Consider the following 14,791-nt stretch of genomic DNA (forward strand, 5'->3'; position numbering starts at 1 on the left):
TAATCAGTTCCCCAGCTCTCTACAAAAGTCAATTCTTATCTTGCCTTTTCTCTCCAAAACGCTGGTTCTAGTCCCATAACTTCGTAACCCTTCCCACAAAGGGTTGCAATTTAACTTATCTGCAAGGAAGTTGCATGGCAGTCTTCTTACTGTATTCTAATTAGTTTGTATCTCTTCAACAATTATTTCCAAAGTTAAACTTCTCCTAAAACAAACTGTCATTCCTGTCATAGCCTCAGTCATTTATTAACAGTTTGTAAAGCATTTATCTGTAGCCTGACAGTATATCTTTTACTGCTGTCTGCCACAGTAAAAAACCTGTTGGAAAACTGCCTCTTTTATAGATAGCTCAGTTGGGGGGGGGGGCTTGTAATTCTTATTCTTGATGTTGGGGTTTCTTCTGTTCCACTCCAAGTATTTGTTTTATTATGCACTCAGAGGTCTCCACTTTCCAAAGTGCTCAGTGATCCACTTAAATAGTGGGAACAATTAGTAAATATGTAAACGGTAGAGGTCAAAGACAATCTGACGAATAATGAAAAGTACCACAAAAGTAAGAGGTCTGATTTGTGAGTAGTGATTATAGAGCTAAGTATTGACCATAATCTGGGAGAGCAAGGGCCAAAATGGCAAAGTGTACTAACACATGAAAGTCCGACCGACCATGCATGTTGGGATATGGAGATAATGAAATGAATTTAAGAAAACAAAATTGAAAGCCCAGTATCAGAAGCAGGTTTCTATTAACTGGACTGTAATAGGTGCTGAACACACAACACTGAACCCAAGAGTTCATGTATGATTTAAAATATCACTCAGACTCTCCTGAACACTTGGAAAGGCCCCAGACAGATCCGTTAGGGAGGCACAGAATATGTTTTCTTTTTTTTTCTCTAACAGACGTCTATGTACGTATGACACGGTTTTTAGAATAAGAGGTATAAATCCCTAGTGATTATTTAAGGATATAATTTAGTCTTGTAATGACTGTCTTCTCCAAACAGCTGTATGTTTAACTGATTGCAGTGCTTCAGGGCTAGGACGATTTATCTTGGAGCTCCATCTACTGATTCAAAGGTGGCACAACTTGTTAGAAACAAAGTTGGAGACCTCCGTCCTCTCAGTCTTTGCTTGGCAGCTTAGCTCTGGTTCAAACCCAGGTAAATCCCACTAGAAGATGGAGAGCCAAATAAACAAGTTTCAGATGGTGCATATCATGGTGGTGTCTATACCGTGCTTCACTGCTGTCACTAACCCACGCTGTAGTTCGACAAACGTTTCTCCCTGAAGTAGTGTCAGCACAAGCACCACCTGCCCCCTAATTCCACATCCCCGTTGTTCATTCCCCCCAATGCCGTACTGTTAGTCACAGCTATAAATCCACTTGCCAGCCTATACAGTGAATAGGCACAAAGACCCAATCCAGCTAATACAGACTTTTATTGTCCCAGGCTCTGGGACAAAGGTAATCGTTTCCTGGATCAGCCCTCCAGTTTGGGAAAAGCACTGCACAGACTCAGCACATTAGAATTGAAATAATGCACGTCACAGTCATGCATGAATGCAAATAGATCCTCCTTCTGCGAAGAGCCAAATATCTTTGCATAGGATTTTACTCAAGCGGTTCAAGCTCCACCTTCGCTTCAGCAGGACTAGATGAGATAGTGCTCAGGATAAAATTACTGCTTTTGGTCCATTATCATTTCTGTAAAAGAGATTCAGCACTCTTTTAGAAATCAAAAGTCACTCAAGCCATCATCTTGGGTATTCAGCATGAAAAGCACTCAGAAGAGGTTTAATGCCAGCTCTCTTTAAAGGAACTGAATTGTTTTTCAAATAATCTATACAGGATTACTTACAGAGAGACCAAAGAAAAATAAACCTGTATAAAGCATGACGGGGCACCTGGAAATAGACTGTACCTGAAAGTTTGACCCGGAAGCAGTGCAGACAGAGCAAGCATTTTCTACAGAATCGCCTATGTAGAGACAGAGTAGTGAGTACATATTGAGATTCAGGGCTACATTTGTCCTGTTGTCTCCCTATCTTTGCGTAAAGATGGACGAGATGTGCCTTTTACTTCCCTGACCAGCATGGAGCACTGATTAGAGAAGTTCTGAGAGCTGCTTCAGTTTGTGACCCAGTTTCTTGAGCCCTTATGGCTTTACACCAAGCAAGATGCACGGATGTCCTAGCCTTTTGCCATTGTAAACGCGGCTCGGAGTAAGAGTGGTCTGCAGAAAAGGATATGTATCATTACAGCACGTAATGGGAAAACAGCAGCAACACTTCACTAGCCCTGCTGGTGCCCTGCTGGACTCTGACATTCATGAGGACACTGCAGGCTTGTGCATTCTGCTCATAATTTGCAAAAAATCCCTGGAATTACTCCGGCTGTGCTAGAGCTGCTTCCGGGATGCTGGCTGCAAAGGGAAAAACGGATGTGCAGGATCAGAAATGTAGCATTTTACCAGCCCAGAGTAAGAAGATCGTCCTAAAGGCAAGTATAGTTACACCTGCCAGCAAGATGACCTAGCCAGACATCATGTGCGCTAACCTCTGTCCAAACTCGATTCTGCCCAAGAGCAATAAGGATATTCAAAGAGAAATACTAGGACGTTAAAACTCCCCCTTGGAGATTTAATCATATAAGAAAGCAGAGCAGAAATCTTTTGGCAGGATGCTAGTTCTATCCTGCGGTCTTTACTGGCTACTATTTAAAACCATATTGTACGTTTACACCGACAAAAACATCCAGGGGTTCAAGTATGAGGTAATAAGTAGACGCTATGTAATTAAAAAGAAATCTGAAAAATGTTTAATTACGTGTTTTATCCTCTCCAAAAAGCAACTTAAATATCTGTTACCTTTGCTATCAAGAACGACACCGACTAGAAGATTTTTAAGCTGTCCCAAGCGCCCAGTGAGCCAGGGGGCCCTCAGGGATATCTGCGGGACCCTCTGAAACGCCAGGACCACGCACGTACCAGCACGCACGCAGAACGCAGAAACGTCTTCCCGACCCGGCTGCGTTCCCTGAAACACTGCTGTCAGCTCAGTCCTCTCCAAATGGATCGTACATTTACGTTTTGCTTTATTATGCAGCTGGTGCCCTGCGAACATTGAAAGCTGTGCCGATTTTGGAGCTCACCGAGAGCAGAACCGACAGCGGGACGGCCCCATCGCTGCGGCCTTTTGTTTTTCCCCCTCCGAGTTTCGCTGTCGTTCAGCCCTCGCACGGGGATCACCCTCCTCGCTCGTGACGCCCTGCTCCGTAGGGCCGTGCCAAGACTCCTGTTACCCCCGGTGAAAACTCCCACCCGCCGCTCGGGGAGAAACGGAGCGTAAACGCCGGGTGCGAAGCACAGAGATCCCGCAGAGGCTTATGTTTTTTGACAGGACTGCCTAGTTTAAATCAACCTAGTAGTAAAACAGGACTTCTGGGGGCGGAGGGGAGCCTTTTTGTGAATTCTTTATCAAGATCTACCCAGCACGTAGCACCATTTTGTCGTGTGTTGTAAGGGGCGGCGAGCAGGCGGCCGGGGAGCAGCTCCAAGACGGGCTGCGGAGCAAAGGGGCTCTAGGAGACATATTTGGAGGCAACGTAACCCCCCCCAAGCCCCCCAGCTTTAGCTCGCCGGGTGTCAGGACCCACCTTTCTCCCCGTTCCTCTTTTTCGCTGCTGTTTCAGTCAGAAGGAGCCGCCAGAGCCCCCAGCTGCCGCCGCAAGCCCCCTGCCACAAACACAGCAGGCACCATGACAGCGCCTCCCTCTCAGGGCGCCTGGGGCGGCACGGCGACGGGAGAGCCGTGAAAGAGCCACTAAACAACCCTTCCCCTTGTTACAAAAATAATAATAATAAAAAACACCTCACCTTTTCCACAGCTGCCGTTCCCCTGAGGCCTGAGACCCTGCCCGAGCTGCGCTTGCCCCTTCCCGGGGCGGCCGCCCGGCCCCCCGCGAGCGTCCCCCGCCACCTCAGGGCCGCCGCGGCGCTTCCACGGCCCGCCGCGCTCCTCTTCGGAGGCGCGAAGCCTCAGGGCGGGGGTGAGTAACGGCTGCCTGCCCTGCGGCGCCCGCTTTAGCCACATTTCGGTGTCATTTCTCTGGGCTGGCCCATGCCGGCCGTCCCTGGCTGCCAAGCAAGGTGGGGGCACGCGGGCAGGCGTCGCCGGGGCCTGGGTACGGGGACGTGGCGACCGCCCTCCCGGCTTCCTCCTGTATTGTTTTAGACTAAAATTTCCGGCTGATCTGGGCCCCTCATTCCCTACTTGCCTCGGAAAGAGGCCCGTCTATTCGGAAAACGCTGCAGTTGAGGATCTTACGAAGGTGAGGTGCGCAGGGGAACACCTGCGCGCCGGACCCTGCCCTGCTGCAAAACCCCCCGGTGCGAGTCCGGCAGGACGTTTACTTTGGTGTTGATTATACTGGCATCAATCCAGTATAATTTCATTAAATCAAGCAGGTTTTTTGGGGTTTTTTTGCTCTGGTGAAAAGTCACAGCAGCCTCTTCTGCATTATATCAGTATAAAAACTAAAAAAACCCATAACTAAGGCCAGATTTTGGCCCAGAATTTTATTTTTATTTTTTTCCTTCAGCAGCCTTCCCTGGAAGAGATGCGTACCAGCCGCTTCAAGCCGTGAATTTGCACTGGAAGGGGTTTACCCATGTTTGCTGCTTGGTTTAAGGCTGCCTAAGTTGCGTGTGTCAGTATTACCAGTACCAGGACTGCTCTGTGCCGTCGCATGGATAACTGTTCGTGTTTGACACCAGGTAACGGGATCCAGAAGGGAGGTCTCTCTGAGCAACAAGTTTATCGTTTCTCTAATTTCATTTGAAAATGCTTGCATTATTGTACGGTTCCATCTGCTGAGGCACAAGGCTTTCTGGCCAGTGAATTTGGATCATCTGTGATATCTTTTATTAACAGTAAAAGATGTATTCTGGAAGCCTTAGGATGCGTATGATAAAACTTAAAAATACACATTCCCTCCTCCTTCAGTGTCCCACATCAATTATCCACTTTTCTATCAATTGTCAATCATCCACTGCAGGACTGGTCAAAATCAGGCTGCAAACCTTGAGCACAATGTCTTTCATTTCCATTCCGTTCTGTAAATCTAACTTCTAGCCTTCTTTTCTGTTCCTACATATATTCATTCCATCTCTTTCATTTTTTCTCATGTATATTTTTCTTTCTCAATTGCTCCTCATTCATTCCATTTCTGGTCTGTCTTTCTCCACCTCATACTTGGTTCTTCACTTTTTGGTTCTCCTGCTCTTCTCCCTGTGAACCCCACTTGCACCTTGGGAATGAGTATGGGAGGGAGATACTTTGCTGCTTTTCTTCTTTTTTCATACACAAGTGCATGGAGTTCAAACCGAGAAGATAAATACCAAAAAAAATTTCTTTACTGTAATTTCCTTACATAGTACTTTGAGCCTTACGCATAATTTCCTACTGGGCAACAGTCTTGCAAGTCTTCCTTATTTCCTTGTTATAACCACCCTCAAACCCTAAACTTCAGTCTGTGAAGTTCTGTAATTCCCAACCCTAACTCTGTTTGTGGAGATCAAAGGGACACTGTGGAGGTTCCTGAATTAGGGAGTGTGACAAGAGACTGAAATCCCTAATCCTTCAAGTCATTTAATTGCAGTGTTTTCTGTTCTGTTCTGGCACGTGCACTCCTCAAGTCCAGTTATTTCAGATATATTTGTGTTCTAAACAGTGTGTGGGCTGATAATAGCAACATTGTCATAGCACTATTACATGCATGGATGCGTAGCTATTCCTTTCCTTTCACAGGGAAGATTATATACAGAATTGGCTGTAAAACCCCCCCTTAACCCCCTAAACTATGTCTTTTTTTATTTATGGGGCAACACCTAATAATTACCAAAGAATGATGATCTATCAAAGGACCTCTATTATGAAAATAAATCCTAATAAGAATTTCTGTGTCAGCCACTTTGCAATTAAAGATAAAACTATCCAGAAAAATGTAATATGTAAATGAAATGAGGATGTAGAAATGGAAATTATCGTATGTGAGGCAGAAGAAAAACTCAAAGAGCTTCAAGCACTGAAAGTGGAGGGAGAGGATAATCTCTGTCCCTGAGTTCTGAAAGAAGTGGCACATGAAATTGCATGTCCAGCAGCAAGGATTTTTAATAAATCTGCCAACTGGTAGCCCATGACTGCAGAAGAGCAAGCCTCTTGCCTATATTTCAGCAAGGAGAAAAAGGAATAATCAGAAAACATTAGAGCGACCTCAGTGATATTCAAGGCTCTAGAAGGTATTTTTAAAGAAAAACAACTATGTAAGTAGATATAAAATGGGACAAAATGCAACCTGAGTTTGCCAAAGGTAGAGAGGCTGAATGAATATATTTCTGTTGATTAAAACTACTGTTAAATAGAAAATATGTAATATTTATTTATATACTATGTATAATACTTACAGTATTTCTTTTTAATATACAATAGTTAATTGTATATATAATATACAATCGTTGGTAACGACTGTGACTCAAAAAATAGTATACTAATGAAATTTTGCTGAAAGCAAATACTGAGAGATATTACCCATACGGAAGAGGATCGTACAAGAAAGAAACGGATACTGTGATAACTGGGGTAACTGGAATGGAATGATGTTGAACAGCACACAACAGACGTGTGAGAAACCAGTAGCAGGAGCTCAGCACCTAGAAACCAGGCAAGAGAGGAAAGAGATATGTTAGTTGAACACAGATCACCTATGAGTCACTGCTGGGAAGACAGCTGTGGAAAAGGTAAACACGGTCCTAAAATGTATTCGATTTGGTGTTACTAGCAGATATAGGAAGCTATTAATGCCATTGTGCAAGGCATTCAGGAAATCTCATGTCAAATATTCATTTCTACTCTCCACGTTCGAGTACTGAGACAGATGGAAAGAAGGACTGCTGGAAGAATGGGAGAGCCAGTCTTAGTGAGATGTTCAAGAGCATTCATTTTCAGCTTCTCAAAAGCCATCTTTCTCTAGACTTATTAGCAAGTAACTAGCGGTCTGCAGTACTCACTGGAGGACCTATCTGCATCACAGCATTGTTCCATAGCTCACTCTCATGACAGTGTGGCCAATAAGTCAAGTCTAAAATCTATAATTTTGGGAGGATGATTGCCTAATCACGTGCCCTGTGTCATTACCCATAAATTCCCACACGACGATTTATTTACTGTGTCAGTATAGAACACAGAACACTCGTGACGATCTCCAATCTTTACAGTCATGAAAACATTTATAAATAAGATTTCCCTAGAAAGCAATGTTTTTATTTGCTTTTTAACTATTAATTTTTTAAACTGTAAGCATTATACAAATAACACTGGGGAAAATAAAGGATTAAGATATATTTAATGATGGGAACTCATCTGAATGGATAATATATACAAATATTTTATTCAAGTTAGGATGTTCCCTTATTCCTTTACAAAAGAAAACTAACAAAAGATTTTTAAATCTCTACTTACAAAAAGCTGCGTTCTGGTCAAGTAAGAGATAAAAATTGCATCTAATTAGCGCATACCGTATCTACTCTTCTCTCCCTGGTTAATCATTTAAAATACAGTATGTCCGCTGTAGATTTACTGTATGTACAGATATTCTGTTAGAGAGCCAGGACACCTTTGGATGTCTTCCAGGAAATAGTCTGCCAAGCATTTCAGCCATCTTATACCAAATGCAAAAATAGTAACTATCATTCATACTTTAACCTTGAAAATACAGCATGCTCAACAACATCAAACTTGTTTGGTAGTGTACAGTTCTGATGCAAAGAATACTACAACAAATTACAAACTATTGTAAATATGCAACTTCAATAAACTACGTGGATAAACACTTTAGTCAGGAACACACATCATCATGTGAATTTATTAATTCACTTCATTACAGGTAGACGTGCTGATGCTTCGGTGCCACTAAATACTGAAAAATAAGTGCTCCTTTAAATATATATGGACATTTTAACTACGGTAGTGGAATACAACATGTTCTGCTTCAAAATTTTCATGTTCATTGTCCACGGAAAACAGGAGTCATACGTTACAGACTGGCGCCTTGATAAACTCTAACAGAACAGTCAGGGATAACATCATGTCTAGGCAGAGTGACCGCAGAAAAAGTGGAACGCTGTGATCAGTCTATTCTGGAAAAAGTCATTTAGGCAAAGCTCAGTCCATGGTGGACCTGTGGAGGCCTCTCACCTGTAGGTGAAACACGGCAGCCTGAATGGAGCAGAGCGCCAAATCTGTGGGCTGGATCTACTTGGAAAGCAAACGCTCTTTCAAGGATAAAGGCATCTCCGGTGGCGGCGGCCGAGGGAGCCTGAAGTAGACCTTGACGGAGTCGTAGATGAACCACTGCAGGGCGGTCAGGGTCCCGATCATGAGGATGCGAGCAAAGAGGCCCTTCCACAAGCCTCTGAAGCCGAGCCTCTTGAGAATATCTATCGCGCTGCTGCCCTTCTCCTTATTGAGTACAGACACCACGGAGTCAGCTGGGTGGGAGACTATGGCACAGAAGACACCAGCAATATAGCCTGCTACAAAGGTGACGCCCAGCTGCTCTAATTTGGTGCACTCGCTGCGTGGCTTGGGCACCACGTACACGTAGAGGGCCTCCAAGGTACGCTCAAAGCAGGCAAACTTCATCATGGTGTACGGGATCTGGCGCATCCAGAGCGGGGCCACTCCCTTGTAGAAGGACCACAGCCCTTCTTCCTGATACATTTTGGGGATAGCTGCACGTAGGGTGTTGGCGTAACCCATCTGGGTCTGGATCCGCACCTTGGCTGCCTCCATGGGCGAGAGGGCAATGTCAGCGAAGAACTCGGCAGAGGCTGAAGCAGCTAGGTAGAGGCTGGTCCGCCACAGATAGGCTTTCTCAGGCCCCAACATCTCCGAGTAGCGCAGCTTGAAGACTTCATAGAGGCCAAACTTGCAAAGCCCTTGCATGGAGTAGCCCAGGCAGGTCGGGGCCCAGCCTTTGGCCAGGCCACGCAAGCCCTCCTCCTTCAGGGTGAGGGAGAAACCCTGAACGATGCTCTGGTAGCGCTCGGGCTGGACCTGCATGCGGCACTTCACCAGGTCCAGCGGCACCACCGCTGTGTGGGTGAGGCCGCAGCTCACGATGCCGCCCAGGCCGCACAGGGCCAGGAACTTGGCGGAGCCGTATTCGCAGCTGTCCTCCTCCTTGGCGCCCTTGGCGGCCATGGCGGCGGCCCACCGCCGCCAGCGCGGCCTGAGGCCAGGGAGGGCGCTGTCTGCCGGGGCCTCCACCTCCGTTTCCCTCTGGCCCCGGCCCTGAGCGGGGAGAAGGCCACCCTCGCAGCTCCCTGGGCGGCACTGAGGAGGGCAGAGAGCTGCCCGCGGCCCGGTGCAGGGCAGAGAGGGGGCCGCCATGCCAGGCACCAGCCACCTCCAGCCACCTTCCGGACCACAAAGGCTCTGCCTAGAGTGTAGCCCTCAGCCGTGTAGGCCCACGGCCATCTTGGGACAGCGGCTGCTCTAGCCACGTCTCTATGGTTGTTGGGGGGGGGTGCTGCAGTGGGGCGCCGGGAGGCCTGGAGGGGGGCAGAGCGAGGTGGGGGCCACAGCGACATCTCAGTGCAGATAAAATCCAGCGCATGCCACACAACTGGTGCCACGGAGGGCTGTGACACTGGGTGGGCCCACTCGCCGTGGGGCTGGCGGCTCCCGGCAGGCCCACTCCCCTTGTAATTACTCTTCGAAGCATTATGGGGCCGACCGGACTTACTGATCTCACTCGCTCTCACACCCAAACAGGGCAGCAGCTGTGAAACGCACCCGGCGTGCCGGGGTTATCGCGCTGGGCAAGGCAGTACCCGAGTCCGGGCAGGTGCGTCTCGCCTCGTCCCCGAAGTCCAACCTCTCCGACCGCGGCCGACCTTGTATTTCCCTGCATTTAATACGTATATAAGCGGCCACGGGAGAAAACAAGCCCAAGTCTCCATGAGCTCTGTGCAGCAGACGCGTGAAGGCTGCCGGTCTGACCGCTGGGCGCTCGGCGGCCGCCCGTTCGCTCCTCCCTGCTGCGTTTGGAGAGCGGACGGCAGCCCGGCGCTTCGGAGGAGCGGGGTCTCGGAGCTGCATCGCCGGAGAAGGGGAAAAAGCTTTGGAGAGGGGCCTGCCCAGGGGAGCTGCTGCCGTGTAGGTCGAGCTCTCCAGCAGCGCCGCCCCGCAGCAAAAGGCAACCTTTTGTGACAGCCGGGTCCCACAGCTCCAGGGGCGATTTGGTGTCTTTTTCTATTTGTTTTCTGGAGTTGATCCAACTGAACTGCCCCGACTGCGTTTTGTTTTAGATTCGAGGAAAATACTACTAACATATGGTCCGATTCTGAAATTTGTATACTTCTTAATAGCTTATTCTGCAAGTAGGACCATTGATTGCAGTGAAAGACGGTCTGATTTTATGACCACAAAGTAGGAAAGGCTGAGAAAACGTGCCTCTTCTGCCTTCCCTCTTGCTTCCGTGATGTTAATAACTGTGGTATGGCTCCACACCAGTGTCCTCCTCTTGCTGTGGCTGTCAAAGCCTTCCACTGTTTTCATATCTCCTATGTCCATCATCTCTGCCGCTGCAGGCGATTTGCTGCTCATTGCCGGATAGGTCTGTCTCCCTCTTCTTTCCTGCACTGAGGAGGCAGAAGAGGAAAATGCCTTGCCGTTGCATCGATTTTATTTTCAATTCCATTTTTGTACTTTCCATACTGTGTTTGTGGACTTTGAAGCTCCAGAACCCAGCTGAGGTAGCTCATCAGTGCATGTCATGCTATAAAGGTAGAAAAATGCAAGTTGTCTCAAAGCAGCAGGGAAATGCGTGTGCCAGGGGAGTAAAGCCCTACTTACTCAACTTGGAGACAGGCAGGCATTCTTCTGAGTTGTGTTTTTATGTTTATATTTGCAGAAGCCCTCTCCAATGAAAATACATTGCATATTTTTATCTATCTATCTATCTACTTATCTGTCTACCTATCTATCTCTCATCTAGAAGGCTCAACTAAGTTGGAACGATTCCGCTGTCATTGCCTACAGCAGGGTATTACGGCGATAACGTACAAGAGACGGGGTGCTTCTGCACAGCATTCCTTCGGCATACCTGGCTGGAATCAGCTCATGCAGGTGAATCAATGCTAGCGCTTGTTTTCTGTTGCCCACTACAAACAACAGTTTGTCTCTGACATGTGGGGTTAAGGAGCCAGTAAGAAGCTTTTCAACATTTCAGTGGGAGACTCTCGATTCCCAGCATTATGCCCAGGGGGCAGATGATCTGCTATCGAGATGAATACCAGAAATCAATTCCAGCAAGCACGCCACAGATTAATCGCCACTGTTCTTGTCTGTCCTCTCTGTATCATAAACGGTTGGGTGATGGTCTCCATGCTATGCTGATAAATAACTATTATTTGGGTGTCTGATTTTTAGTTGCTTTTTGGAAGAGTCCAGACTGTAGAAGAAGACATTATGGCAAACAGCTGTTTTTTTTTATTTTGCACTGTTTAAGATCCGTCAGATACTCTGAAATCTAATTCACATGTGAGATGGAGACACAGTCAGAGAACGTGGGATGTATACCAGCGCTGACAATCGCAAAGCAATCCTGCCCACAGCAAGCACGCGCCGGGTTTGTAGTCATCTTTCAGCTGCCTCCCGCCTGATCCATGAGCGTTGCTTCAGGCCTGCTGCCAAGGTGATATGACAGTTTCGGTACAAAACAGGCGCTAAGCAAAGGTGACTCTAAATGGGCCACCCAGTTAATGTGGCGGGCATGGCTGTTGCTGCATAAAGTGGTTTTTGGCTGTTGGGGAGCATTCAGATGTGATTTTGTGTTTTTCCTGTCTAAGGGAATGTGACAAGATCTATAGCTAAGGGGAAGGAGAATGAAAACTCTGGAATAGAAATGTGTTTATTTCTCCAGGCAGAAGACCGACTGACAGGCCTAGTGGTGTCCAGGCTAAAACCCACTAAATTTGGGAGCTTACTGAAGTAAAATGGTGTTGAACTAAGACATCCCTGCAGCTGTCATCGCACTCACAGAGTGGACCGTTCTTGGGGTTTTCACTTTCTCTTTTTTATTAGTGTCTGCGTATGTGACCTTCTAAAGAAGCAGAGGCTTTCTTCTCAAGGGACAATTATTAAGAGTCTTAGGCAGGAGACTACAAGGAAACAAGCAGACTATGAGAATGCTAGGGTCCTTATTTGTTGCAGACTGACTGACCCTCTTCCACAGAAGGTTTTTCGCATAGCAACCATGTTAATAGAGTTTCTCTAATTAGCATTTAAGAAATAAGTTTTCTTGATCTATACTAAAAAGATCCACAATTGTAAGTACTCGACCTTTTATTTTAGTCGTATTTGTTTAAAAAAAACCACACACACACACACACACACACACACACAGAAGCATGCTTTGCATAGCTTCTCTAATTTTTGAAGATTTTAAACTCATGTACGAGCTCCATCCAGTTTTCTCTGACCAAAACATAGATTTTCACCTCTTGGAGACAGTAGATGGAAATCAGCATCTAATCCTGCTCCATCTAAAACCTGTATAACAATAAAAAAATCCACCCCAATGGAACTTCCGTTTGAATGACGGAAGATAACATAAAGGTGAATCTGCCCATATGGCTCTAAACAAGTTAACTGGAACCAGATTTAAAACTGGTTCAACCCAAAAGCATTTCGGCCATTTCAGCTCTGAAGGTAGGTGTGATCTAATCGTATTGAACTGTTTTAGACCGAAGTTTTTCCTAGCATTTTTAAAAAATCTGTTTACTACAGTACAATTCCATGGTGATTAGAGAAGTGGAAAATATAGTATAAGGAAGGAACTCCAAGACTCATGTTCATGGTCATCTAGGCTTGCTGTGCCCAGGATTAGACAGCCTCATAAGAATATTAACCAACAGCTGATCCTAGCAATTCTTTGACAGACACGATTGAGGGATACGTAGCAGTGTGAGGTTTACTGGTAAAAGAGACATGCTATAACGCCGATCAGTGGAATGATGTTTTAAAGGCTTTGATACTTTTTCTAAGGATCTTCTCCTAAGCATGAGCGTGACTGCAGAGGAAAGCATGAAGGTGTGTTTTCAGTGCTATTTAAAAAGATGATATTCTGGGCCAGGTGAAGGTGAGAGTCCGCATCTTGACAGGGGACATGGGCTGAGAGGAATGATGAGGACAGACTGTGGAAGGGATTTCTCTTCGGGGAAGAGAAGTAGGATAAAACTGATGCAAAAGAGGGGGAGGAATGCAAAGGGAGGATGACATAATCGAGAAGGACATGCTTTGTGGAAGGCTTCTGAGTGAAAAACTGTGGGCAAAGGAGACTGCTTTAGTCTAGACAGGTTTTCTGGCCATGTGGATGGGGAGAAAGGACATCTGTAACTGCAGTACAGTGTGGGGAGAACCAAGCTATATTTAAATTAACTAATACCCCAGGGACGTTGTGAAACGGAGACGGAAACACTTCCTTCCCAGCAACAGGATAGGGAAGGGAGCTCTGATGTTCCCTGGCTGTTTGGAGAAGCTTTCTGGCCAGCCAGCTTTCTGTGCGGCTTTCTGGGCCGCACCTGACTTGAGACATCCAGGAAGGCATCAGGACATTGACCTGAGAGCTTCATCAGTCAGTGCAGGGAGCCACAGCACCCAAGAGGGAGTGATGCCAGGAGATTCGTTGCCAATCTGCAGGTGAAGTCAACTTATTTGTTGAGGATGCATAACAGAAGGGCACTGGATGTGTTGCGGTGCGGAGCATCTAAAGCCTGGCTAGTCCTCATGAGAAAAGTCCTCCTTGTGCAGGTAAACGTCCTCATGTTAATTGTATCATATTTGATAGCAATAAACAAAGGACTCGTCAGTTATAACGTAGAAGAGCTGATAATGCTACTCCTGTATCAGTTTTTATCAGCTTCTGAACTATGCAGATAATGTTCAAAGAGAGGATTTTCTCTTCGCATGTGATGTCTTAAAAATTCAAAAGATATTCCTGACTGCTATGCGTATGAAAACATTTAATTTGAAGCAAGGTGAGTGCAAATGTTTGTTCGTGGAGATCTCAGACTGCAAGAATCACGAAGCAGAAGCTTCTGTGTGTGATTTTTGAACATTAGTCATTATAACTGAAGCAGTTTCAAAAAGCGTAAGCAGTCTTCCACAATTGCCCACCCTTGGAGCAAATTTCTTGATTGTGTTGTTAGTGCCGTAAGAAATGTCAAATCTAAGCAGAGCAATTGCCTTGCCAAAAACATTTACTGTATAAAATATAAGCTGAAAAGTCTGAGAAAGAGGAAAAACCCCAAACCCAGTTTTCTGCGATTCAGCTTAAAGACAGCCAGTGTTTTGATTTGTTCCTACCTAAATCGTGGCTTTTCTTTACTGTGTTTCACATACAAAGCAACCTGCATACCAAAAGCATGCACTTCAACAACCCAGAAGCTCGAAAGAAGTAGGGACGTTATTGCTACTGAGTTCAATACCGTGAAATCAAGCAGGTAGCTTTCCCTTCATTTTGGCAAGATAATAATTCTTATAAATCCTATTGTACTACAGAAGTCCGTCTGTACACACTTTATGTTACAGCCCCATTATATGATACCTCAAATATTGCAGTAAAGTAACTAAGCAGAGGAGAAAACAGAGTCTTTCGTATGCCTCATTTTCTTTCCAATGAGAACAAAGGAGAAAATGATAATTGACTTGAAGCTGCATGCACGTA

General features: G+C 45.9%; 1 pseudogene; it reads right to left on the reverse strand.

The window, feature by feature from the left end:
• Positions 1-5,512: 5,512 nt before the first annotated feature.
• LOC104149624 (solute carrier family 25 member 3 pseudogene) lies at positions 5,513-9,450 on the reverse strand (annotated as a pseudogene).
• Positions 9,451-14,791: the final 5,341 nt, after the last annotated feature.

The sequence above is a fragment of the Struthio camelus genome, chromosome 8 (genome assembly GCF_040807025.1).
Source record: "Struthio camelus isolate bStrCam1 chromosome 8, bStrCam1.hap1, whole genome shotgun sequence".
Lineage (NCBI taxonomy): Eukaryota > Metazoa > Chordata > Aves > Struthioniformes > Struthionidae > Struthio > Struthio camelus.